At 40.9% G+C, this 10668-nt stretch overlaps 1 long non-coding RNA gene across 1 annotated transcript in view; it reads right to left on the bottom strand.

The window, feature by feature from the left end:
• Positions 1-739: 739 nt before the first annotated feature.
• The window catches only part of LOC111261385 (uncharacterized), a 29653-nt gene continuing 19724 nt past the window's right edge, over positions 740-10668 (bottom strand). Inside the window, exons 4-5 of the long non-coding RNA XR_002680937.2 lie at positions 2062-2181; positions 740-1373 (exon numbers count right to left, since the gene is read on the bottom strand). This is a non-coding gene — a long non-coding RNA (uncharacterized LOC111261385). The remainder of the gene's footprint in view (positions 1374-2061; positions 2182-10668) is intronic.

The raw sequence follows: 10668 nt of genomic DNA on the forward strand, positions 1-10668 counted from the left end.
TTTTTTTAAACGTCACTACTTGTTTGTTGTGCTTTAGAAAAAAAAAATGGAAAATCTAAACCCTTACAAATTTTATGAGAGGATACATCGACATATCCCCGGGCTGTGTCGTCATCATTGGAAGTTTCGAACACCGCCAGTTATCAAACACTGCTTTTTAAATGCTTCTTTTTTTTAATTGTGTAGGCGTCACTAGGTGCGTAACGTTGGATAAATATAGCTTTATATATTGCACATTTTTTCTACTCGAGACTATTTGACTGTTTATAGAGAATAACTGCACGAAGCATTGCGGTAAAAATGCAATTTCCTATGATTTCGTCCTTAAACCTTTACTGGTGCTTTTGGCCACAGGTCATGCTCCGCATTTAAGCCCATAATACAGCTCACCCTATGCCTATTTATTGCTTGCTGACATGTCTTTGTGCTTCAACGGCCAGGGTTGGTATAATGAATGATAAGTGAAGATCGACTCTGACATTGCATTTTGGACTCTGTCCAGCGAACGCTTGCAATTATGATTTATGACAATTGACAATTTGCTAATTATGACACACTTTACCTCGAATATCATTAATTAACACCAGTTTGTATTATCCTACTTTATGTTGCTACCCGGATCACCACGGTATCGGTTTCGCACAATAGTGCTCAATTTTTTGGCAAAGTGAAGTCGCGATTTGAGCGATCTTTATTTTGACTTTCCTATACGATCTTTCTATTTAAGACAAATTCTAGATTATTTTCCAGCTTCTTGTTTTACTTCAGGTACAAAATTGTACTTATCCATACGACTATGCGACTCATGTTTAACAGAAAACGCATTGAGTGTTTGATCTCTCCACTACCAGCAACGATGTATGATTGGATAAGTGTAAAAATATATACAGCATAATAACCGTTTCTTTTATTCCTCTTATTTTTTTTTTTATCGATTAATGTTCCAAAACCAAACAAAAAAAGGCGCCAAGTACAAAACAACAAGGCTAAACAATGTTCCTTTCTGACGACGTTAAGGGAAAGAAGACGTCAAGGCGACGGCACACATCGTACTGCCTGCGGTGTCGTTAAAGTACTGATATTGAACGTAGAAGCCACTGTTGATGGCAATAATGACAGCGCTCAATTCCGCTACAAGATAAAGCATCAACGCTATCAACAGCTGCGGCTGTACAGCATCATCGAAGGACTCTTATTCTGTAGCTTTTTGCCCTTGCCGCTGTCCTGGGGTCGGTTTTCATCGTCGCCGTCACGACCGGATATGGGGGAATTTGTGCAGTTTACAAATGCTACGGGGGCGGAAGAGGGACGGGGGTCATAGAAGGTAGTTGGATTCCTTGGCGTTTCTTCATTGGGCTGCCGTCATCAGTTTACTGGAAGTACGGAAAGGCCAGAGCGTCTTGGAATAGGACTGTTGACTTTTGATGTGTCGTGATCAATACACTTCCATGTACATCGGTTTTATTTAGATGGTGAACCTTTTGTAATAACGACTTCGACTTACAAAACGCACGCGGTCGATTGGATAGCAGCATGTTACTGCGTATTGAACGCTCCGTGTGTTTAGTGACGTTAACACGGAACGATCAATTTTTTTTTAGTGAGTGCTGAGTTCACTGTTCCTACCGCTGGACATTATTTTTTTTCCATCTTCACCGTATCCCCCCCTCGATCTGTCGTATCATCCAGTAGTTGTATAAAATAAAGGCTGTTCTACGGGACGATATGTCACGTTTTGTGTGCAGCAGGCTAGTTCCGCTTCTGACAAAGGAAAGCCCACTTGGATCTAACAACGGACCGCACACGTTCTTACATTATACAATAGGACATTCATCCAATGTGTACAATTGTAAATACGTATTTACTAAAATTGGTAAGCTGCTATATAGAGGGGACCTCTTATCTCGTTATATAAAGCATCTTAGACTTGGGAAAGTTCGCATGATGCCACTCGACCAGTGTAACTTAGGAATGTACCCAAATATCTTCAACTTATCCTCTTTCCCTAGTTTTATCAATGGGGGTAATTACTGCGGCGAGCTCAGAATAAATGGCCCATACCGTTATGAACGTGGGTTATTTAACTTCGCTTCTCTGATGTTCTGCTCAGTCTGTAGGAAAGCGTAGGATATTTATAGTGTTCGTTTCAGCCGTTTCGATAAGTAGATGGCCCGAAGTCGCCTGTAACGCCAATTAAAAATTCACAAATGTGATCAGAAGTTAGAAATGATCGCCCTGAAATACAAAGACGCAATGACAAAAAGCAGAAATTATCAGTCCTTTATTGAATTTTCGCTTTATGTAAGGACAAAATTTGTATGGTAGACGTTCAATAGCTTCGACGGGTTGTTTTCAACGAAGTCGTCAGCGTCCACAGCGGGAGACATACCTTGGCAAAGCAGCTTTTGAAATCATTGATATATAATTCAGGGTTTTTAATAACAGAAGACGTCAATGCTTGAAGGTATGTTAGCGAACTAAATTGTCCATGTGATGCGAATACAACAATCAAGGATAGATTTTACAATATATCATTGTTCCTTATTGATCTAAGCATAAAAATGGCGTCTCCATTACCGATCCTCAATGTTTAGGCGTAGAAACATCACGTCTAGACAGAGCGATAATTGTATAGTTTTCGTCGTACCATCGCGACGTTTAATCTACAGCCGACTGTAAATAAAGTCGTCTCGTAGGAACTATTAGATGGGATGTCCTGTATATTGCCGACATATAGCCTATGTTTAATAGAATATCATTTTCTATCTAACGTAAAAATGACAAATTAAATTGATCCAAGGCAGAGGCCTTGTGGGACGTTATGTATGAGCACTCACCGCTAGTACTACTGTTAGAACTATTATAACGTCTAACAAGGAAGGATCTGTTTTCGGGCCAGTTATGCTTCGAAGAAAGCGACCATCTCTTACCGTCCAGAAGAGTAAATTTTTCTATGAATCTAAAAGGATCCACAAATGATAAAAGCTTAAAAATATGGCCGACAAGTAATTTTCTAAAGAATATACAAGAGGACTGCGCAATTGGCTTACACCATTGTCGACACTCGATTTTTGCCTATTTTAAAACCGGCGTAGTCAAAGATTGCCGTAAGTGTTCGAATACAACAGCAGCAGCAGCAGCAGCGTCATATGATCCAACAATCAAAACGTGCACGGGTTCCATTATCAAAGAAAACCTAATCATGTATTTCATGCAATAAGGGAGGTGCAAAGTTTGCCGAGGCGCAAAAGTGAATGAAGAAGTTCTTTCAAATAATTTACTTCCCTAAAATTACGGGCTATAACTTTGTAATGCTTTGTAATGACACTATAGCGTTCTTTCTTGTTGAACATTTATTAGCGTGGCAAAAAAAAAAAAAAAAAGACCATTTAAACTTGATTTCGATTCATCAGTTACTTTAGGTTCATCGGTTATTCTGTTTAGGCTTCGTCGTTGTCTCACACAATGAATTAGGTCCCAGTAACGTATCTATATTTATAATAAATTAGTAAGCGGTGGTTGTCCGCGGTGGACATGTCCTTCGATAAAATCCTGCGCGAGACTGCAACGTAGTGTAATAGTGTAAGGAAAAAGTTGCCCTTCGATCAACACGGGGCTATCTGAAATGCTCTAGTAATCTTTTCTCGAAAAATATTATTCATTGTTCCAGATGCTTCCTGATTTAATGGAAACACAATAGTTTGACTATGTTTGGTAAGGGCCGGCTAGTTTTATTGTTGTTACTATCAAGTCGAAGTTCAAAATGTCGGAATCAGTTCAGATTGTCCCCTATCAACCGGTCATTGCTATAAATTGACAACTACTGAAAAAGGTACTTGTAACTAGCTACTGTTCAGCAGGCTTAAATTCCCGCAAAATAGGACCAGCCTACTTACAAGCTGACTATAAAGCAGTGACGAAACAATGTCACATCTAGTACGAGCATTATAACCCTATGAATGCGCAAGCCATCTCCCAGTGGATGTTCCAACACTAATTTAATTGTTCATTGAACAGTGGATGAGGTCGTCGACGATTTGCTATTCTTTCTATGGCATATTTTTGTTTCATTACGACATCTAGGTTATTTAGCTTATAGATGCACTAGCGATGAGGACGGTTAGAGTGAGTCAGTACCGTAACGTCACGTAATGGTCTGACATCCAAACTAGCTTCCTCTGGCATGAGAATAGAGCCTACAACGTTCTATAACTGCTCAGACTTACCCGCAACCAGGTATTTTATTACTCCTGAACGCTACGAGAAATAATATGGGTGAAGAGTAGGGAACTGACAACACTTGATTTGTTGCTTGATGGCCAATTTGTCATCACAGTACGCTTAACAACGGAGAAACGCAAAGCTGACTCGTGTCGTAGCCAACAAGATATCGTTTGTAAATATTTATCGTTGCACGTAAGCGTTATGTTAGCGCTGGAAGTATATAGCCTTGCCGTTATAATGATTTTTCGTCTGACATGATATAACATTGTGCGAAACAGAACCTCCGTTGTTTACTTACAACGCTCAAGTCAATGCTGAAACTGTTTTTAACCGTAATCCGTAAGGTTCTTATTAAGAAGAAGTACTACGTATACTTTAATTTGATGATATTATTACAAATATTATAGGATCCTTTTTTACCAGCTCTTCCATATCTCTTTACCAGCAAACTCGAGGTAGTCGACTCGAAACGAGCTGCTCGTATAATAATTGATATTTAAAGCTTCCAAGGCGAGCAGGGTGTGCCCAGTTCTATATCCCGAAAGTAGTCACCTAGGGCACCATTATTAGGTGTTCCTGGTCAATTCTGGCGCCTAGTATTTGTATTGATGCTTTTTCATCCGTCCTCGCGCAGCGACAACTTTCCGAGGCAAGAAATAGAGTACGTTCCGCAGCAGAGCTCTATTCCGCAGATATTGCTTTTATGTGTTGTCCTTGTAACATGGCCCTGTGAAGCCGGTGCGACCATTGCAGCAACGGCAAACCCGAGGAAAATCACTGGCAAGCGACGGGTCTCGAACTTACTCGCTTTGAGACTACGGACCAGGGTTTGCGGCAATGAGAATGAACACGCTGTTATTGTTTCTGTGCTTCCGAGGGGTGAGGGTGGGCCGACTAGAAAAGATGGACTCTACAATGTACTTACCCGTCGCATACGATCAAGACGAGTGCAGTTACCGTACACGTGGACTATAGAATGCATCGTGCAGCGAGAGAAGCATATGTATGAACTGCATTTTTCAGGTGATAGAAAAAGAACCAGCAAGGTAGAATGTTATGCCCAGCTACAGTCAACAGACCCGTAGTTAAATTTTCCCCAGTATGATGCACTAGCTACACAAACGGTGCCCACAACATAACGCCATGCGACCATATTGATAGTGATAAACTAGCTTTGAGCAATCATCCCATTGCACGATTTCAAAATCTATTCACTTTAATTCCAAATAGAAAAATCGATAAAACTTCCACGAAGAGGCAACATTACCTTCAACCAAGATGTTAAGACTACTCAGTAAGGGATCTAATGCAAACAAGAAAGAAAAATTACATTGTTACATTATGTCGCAAACCAGTGCCCTGCCATCATGTCAGTCTCTTTTTATCAATACAGCAGATGCTGATAAATGAATTTGAATATTGGCGCGCAATTATGATAATAATTATTGCATTTGCACGGTTATTATAGCATTTATGTTCACTGTACAACCGGCTGAACGTACCAAAGTATTGCGCGTACAGACACGGCTGACGATACGTTAGTCAAGCTAATGCAAGTATTGATCAGTGAGCGTTTTCGGCTCGAGGTCTTCCTCGTTTAATTTGCCCCGCCGCATTTATGCCAGCACCTCATAATTCAGGCACTGTAACTGCTGTTCTCCTAGTTGGGCAACGATTAGGTTATTTTATCGTATTACAGCCCACACACCTGCGAACAGTGTAAGCAGCAAAAAACAAATGGGGGAACGATGCCCCCGCCGCTGCTGGCCAGTACGCTGATTGGGTCTGTCTCTAGATACTATACATCCTGTTTCGTACATAGTCCTACATCATATTCTGTTCGTATATCACATTGTAATTATAACAGTTAATTCTAATCAGTGTCTTTTTTTGTCATGTCTGAAATATTGTTCTTTTCAGCATTACTGTAGCCCCGATTATTATCGCCAGTGGTGATAGAAGCATTATTATTCTTATAATTGGCATTGCCTCTTTTTCGTCTGCTAATTCTGCCACTCGAATGGTGGAGGTAAAGGTCAACTTACCATTACAACGCCAACCTGATACTTTATACAAATCGTCGGTGTCATCCCCATCCCTAGTCGGTCAACTGTTGTTGCCGTTGCAGTAGCAGTAGCCCCCGTCAGCGAGATCACCAATCATCACGCGGATGTCGTTCGTCGTGCAAAATGCAAACCGACGCGTCGATGATAAAAAAGTGACCTATCACACGGCGACTGGCCATTGTTGCTAGCAACGGTTCGAATTTTGCGAGCCAGGATATGTGCGACGAGAGTACTGCTCCGCAGCCCTGCCGCCCACACAATTACTCTTTATCACGAAGTCTACCTAGACGAATAGGTGCGTTGTACAGTTGTTATTGATGTCCTTTTCATTGATGATCGCTTTAGCTATGTCTATGTTCTTTTTCTTTTATACGCCGCCGCTACCGTCACCGCCGCCGACCGCAGCACTTCACTATGGCTATTCTAATATATTTGAATTGTAATGCCTTATCATCGATGTAAATCAGCCTCGACATTAATGTTGTTTATCATCACACACCGCGACTGCGTCGATAGCGATCCGCTTTCGCTCGGCCAGACCGAATGCTTCGGTCTTCGATTTTTGACGTTTGCACGGCGGATGTTGCCTAACGCTACACAGCTCGTAAGAAGCGCGGTTTGGCAACGCGGAGATGAAGATGATCGGGGATCTTGGGATGCAATATGATCATGAGCGACCAAAGTGGGTTTGGCCGTTTTGTGTCTGGCGTTCGTTGGTTCAAGTAATAAAATAGGAAAATTCAAGGAAAGATTACAAAAGGTACGATCTATCACTGGTTGCATTGCTGTGCTCCATGCAGCCACAATGAAAAACACACGCGGGAAATGACGAATCAAGAAACTATGTTGAAGCCTGATGTGAAATCAGGCTTCGACACCCTTGCGGCCTAAGATGTCACGTTGACAAACTTGTCGATGACATAGACAACAACGACAAAAAACAGGCAAAGCTCAATCTTTACAGAAACCAAGCTGTTGGTACATTATTTCATTAAAAAATAAAACCTACTAGTTTCTAATGAATGGGATAAAAAAATCTAACAATCTATGATAAATGGTGTGTATAGTAGGACCTATGTACAATACCTGCAGAACATGCCCCAAGGTAAGGGTGACTTTGTCATTATTTACGCGCTGATTGATGGCTCAACGACACAACAGAATGTCTATATGAAGCGGTTTTCAGTTAGAATCTACGAATTTTTTTAGTTGCACTCTGCTTCAATGATTGTAGGTAGTAACTTAGTAAGTCACAGAAGTACGTACGTTTTTTACCCTCCTTAAACCAACTCTTTTTACAGATTGTCGTATATAAAATTCGCCAGAGGTGTCCCTTCGTATTATACTATTAACTAGACACGGTAAAATCACGTGCGTTGTCCTCTCTGTGTATGACCTAGTTTATTTGTACCCAAGTAAAAGTTATCACCGTTTATAACTAAGGCACTTTTTAGAGTACAATCTATTAGACACCGGTTCTTATAAATTTTGACTGCTCTGAAATTTCAATACTATCCGAAGGAAACCAACTGAACTTCTAAAGGCTAGTATACTCCTGGATAGCATGGAGCATGAAGTACTCTACGTTGTTTCAAAATAGTAAAGTTGAATCAGTCGAAATCTAACAAAATCATTAGACAGTTACTTAGTGATACACCAAGTTACGTTGTAATATTTAACCGTTACGAGCGTCTCCGTCTATAAAATCACTTTGATGACTCCTCCTTCGATGTGGCGCGGCTCGATGCTTCTATAGACCTCCTTGTTTGTTTTACTTAAAACGTTACAAAACTTAAATTTTTTTTTCAAATTAAAACGTTAATATGGTACCCGAAACTAGACCCCTCATTTTATTCATTACCTCGTTAATCACGGTTAGGACGCAGATATTTGGCACAGGCTTGTGTTCACTTGTATGGAACACCCCCAATAATAAATTGCATTTTACGTCCTACAAAAAAGGAAACCCCATTGGGGTCTAACGCTGCTTCGTATGCCGTCAGCATAACCATTGGTGTCGCCAAAGAAACCTAGACATTCACCGTACCGAACTACTCATTGTTTACTCATTATGCTGTAAACTGGCAACTAAGACATCGGTAATTTGGAATTTTTAAAACTGCAAAGCCTGCAGCATCATATAAATACGCTTTTCCCTATCTTCTATTAGCCCCAGTTCCGCCCGTCTTTCGACTCATCCTTCGCAGTTACTTCATCTGTAGATACCTTTGTATCTAATGAAGTGGTCAGTTCACGTCAAAGGGGCATGGATACACGGAGACAGCCACCATAATTACCCGTAATGGCTGTATTATGATAACAGTAGCACCTCGAGTTTGGCATTTTTTCTGTTCTTATTATAGCACAAAATTACCAGTGAATGCTTCATTGTCATTTGGTTATAAAGAGCCTTACGTGGGCCTGCAGCAAAACCTACCGCTAAGCGTCCGGTCCCCCCCCTCCAAATTACTCATGGAAGGCCTGAAGAACATAATTGACATGTATAATTCAATACTAAGTTCCGACGAGCTGGTATCCAGACAGGCGATCCTTCTGTAAGATAGCACCAACCACTTCAGCAGCACCGTGGAACTGACCATTTTGCGATGATCCGCGTCAGACTGAACGGCAAGATAAATCATTAGATCAGCAACAGCAAATGCGGCTCTGATGATTTATTATCACCAGTAGTATTATGACGGAGGTAGCGGGGGGGAGTAGGATAAGCAACGACGGTATTATAGGAATACACTAGCATCATACATCTTTAATACACATATATCATCATTCAGTCGTATATGTGCTATTTGCATAAGGCTACGATGTGCAGTTGTGCCCATCTAGACGTGTTCGCCGTCAGTCAGAAAGCCAAGATGATTGACTACCTCATCTGGCTACAAAGATGCTAAGTAGTCATTGTTACTGTGGCTGCGACGTTATCATTGTTATGATTGTATGCCCTTCATTGATTTCGTACTTCCACAAACAACGACAGTCGCCATTCTATCAAAACGTATTTGAAAGGAAGGTTTCATCGCAAAGCTCGTGTACGATGCGCTTCGACTAGCTAGCAATGTATACATGTGAACCAATAGGAAGCTGGTCAATTTTCCATAAATCACTTGCAGCACATGCTGCTAGAAGCATGCATCGATGTAAAGAACATTTTCAGCCATAGTACAGAATGCGCGATAAATTCCTTGGGGGGGAGGGGGGGAGGCTCCTTCAATAAAAATGAACTATTTACATTCACACGTCAATTTGAAAATGTTGGCTGAGCTAAATGAGATGAGAAGCTTCGTCTCAGCCGCAAACATAACCCATCGATTACAGTCTTCCTCCCCAGTGAGTTTACTTTGTAGCATTATTGGTATTTCTGCTCGCTGGCGGGTAGCCGTTTAACTCGATGAAGTTCTTTTATAAAAGTACCTCTTCGAACTACCTCTATTTCATTTCTTGTGTTTTCATTTTCAAATCTTTTTTTCTTCAAATTCAAAATTACTTTTTATATATAGGAGTTTTGATTTAGATTAATCAGTTTGAAGGAATTTACGCCGCTTCCAATTATAATTACAACTGTTATATTGATATTATGGCGACGAATGTCGACGCGTACAATAACCTCGACCTCTATACTCCGTTAAAAATACTTTCTTGACCCACCTCCTGCAGCGAGTTATATAGAGAAGCGTGCAATACTGGATACGCAACAACTGATGTGATGTAAACTGCTTGGTGGTATACGGAAGCGCCGAACGCCAAATGATTTCAGGACCTCGAAATGGCATCAGCCGATCTTAACCGGCCAGATTCGAAGGACCCGAAAATGACCCGTATCCTCGTGTATCTTATCTATGCCACAAATGTTTCGGTTCAAGGAATATGACACGTGGGATCTTGCTGACTGTAGAATTTGCCTAAGGGCATTTTCAACGGTATATGGCTATCTACGACCAAAATGGACGTTTATACTACAAGCGGAAACGAGGTAAAAGACGTCAACAGTTTTTCTCAATGTAATCCCATACAGTACATGATCGGTACACAAGAAGTTTATAGCCACACCAGACAAGCTGCCCTTGCAGAAGTTGAAACACTTGGTTGAATCGAAAAAAAAAACAAAATGGAATTATCTTAAAGCAGAAAACAACAACTTCCAGAGCTTTATCGCTAGATACAGCTTATGAGGTTTATCAGGCTCACTCACTTGAAGTCGTTCTTCAGGCGCTTACATTAGGAAATGCAGAAAAAAAGCTTTTCTATTTAGCGCCCATGTACATATAAACATCTAAACTTAGGTCTAGCTGTTGCTGCTTAGAGCCAGCTGGCAGCTGTTAACACTCTATTCAGCGACACTGTTTCATTTCCCGTAATATAT

This window comes from Varroa jacobsoni, unplaced genomic scaffold, assembly GCF_002532875.2.
Source record: "Varroa jacobsoni isolate VJ856 unplaced genomic scaffold, vjacob_1.0 scaffold_61, whole genome shotgun sequence".
NCBI classification, from domain to species: Eukaryota; Metazoa; Arthropoda; class Arachnida; order Mesostigmata; family Varroidae; genus Varroa; species Varroa jacobsoni.